Genomic DNA, 1,602 nt, shown 5'->3' on the forward strand with positions numbered 1-1,602 from the left:
GACGACGACGACGATGAAGATTCCACGGACAAAACGCATCAGAAAAAAGGCTTGGAAGAAAAAGTAGAAGAATAGACAATTGTGTGCTTTTGTTCCAGGCCTCTTTCACAGGCATAGATTGAGTGGACAGAGTCAATTAAGACTAGCGGCGAATCACAGTACTATGTAGAAACACCGATCGAATCCGTGTGCCTTCGTAATCGTATCTGTCAATTCACTGGACGAAAAGGTCCTCTTTTGGGTAATACACGAATCTATGGCTAGTTCAATATATTTGACATGCCCCCCCCCCAAACGGAACGAGAGATGACTTACTTACTCACCTGTATTCATCCCCAAAAGCGTATGAGCCTCAGCCATAGAAAGAGAAAGAGAGAAGAAGATGAAGAAGGAGAAAAAGTTTGTCCTCGTCGTTGCCGACAGACTGTCTCCAAGTCGACCCAAATTCCTGAAACATTTTTGCTGCGCAACAAAACTCCACCGCCTCTCTATCTGATATCGCATCATATTTCCATCCTCCGATACATATTCAAGAGCCTTCGTTAGTTCCGAGAACTCAGACAACCAAGACGAAAATTAGAGACAATATCAGTCCGTCCTCCCTCCCTCATCCTCCTTATCAACCAGCCATTGGCCTCAGTTGTGCTTTTGTTACGTACATGTACAGTACGTACGTCCGTGTAAACACACTGAATCTACGTACACAGACCTCAAAGCCATCCAAGTCAAGCACATGGAGACTGATGGGAAATTCGTTTCAGGCCTACTAAAATCACGTCACATGACGACAATCCAGGGACATCGCATCAAGTCTGATCCCCAATGGATTTTGAAAGCGGTTTTCCAACGCGTTTAATGGCCTCGTTGGCAAATTCCTCGACAATGATGCTGAGATACTACTCGTAGCTGGAGGAGACTGAGGAGGACCGTGTTTGTTGTCTGGCAAATGCATTATGGCCTACTACACACACTGCCATGTAGTAACACACTACGTCGTCCTCGTTGTTTTCGTACTAGAAACAGTGGTAGTAGGCCCATCACCCTGTGCGATTCTCATCAATGCGTGGGGCAATGTGTCAAAGGGTTGAAAGAAAACGGGGCTTTGTCCGCCATTTGGGTCGAGAATGACATTCCTAAAAGAACTGATGAAAGACGGGAACATCGCAGCTGAGGCCAATCTGTCCCAAATTCAACTTCAGGCAAATGCATGGATGGTGATGGCGAAGTTGAGCGTGGTATCAACAAGTATTACTCGTACTCTTGTATGTATTGCTATTTTCCACTTGAAATTGACTAACGACTTCAAATGAACAGGTTCGAAAGCGCCTGGAGCCGTTGAAGGAGTTAGAAGAATCCCGGGAATCCCAATCCAGGAAGATTTCCAACTGCTGCATTGCATCCAGCCACACGGATGGAGTCTTCTTCTCCCTCTTACCTGGCCCAGAAAGAAGATAAAGAAGACGAAGAACTTACTGATGATAATGACGACGATGATGATGATGATGATGATAATATCCAAAGAATCAGGGGCGCTATGAAGAAAAGGTTGTATCTGGCAAAGCCAGAGTCAAAGCATACCGGTAAAATGTGAAGGCGCGTCAA

The sequence above is a fragment of the Tigriopus californicus genome, chromosome 1 (assembly GCF_007210705.1).
Source record: "Tigriopus californicus strain San Diego chromosome 1, Tcal_SD_v2.1, whole genome shotgun sequence".
Classification (NCBI taxonomy): domain Eukaryota; kingdom Metazoa; phylum Arthropoda; class Copepoda; order Harpacticoida; family Harpacticidae; genus Tigriopus; species Tigriopus californicus.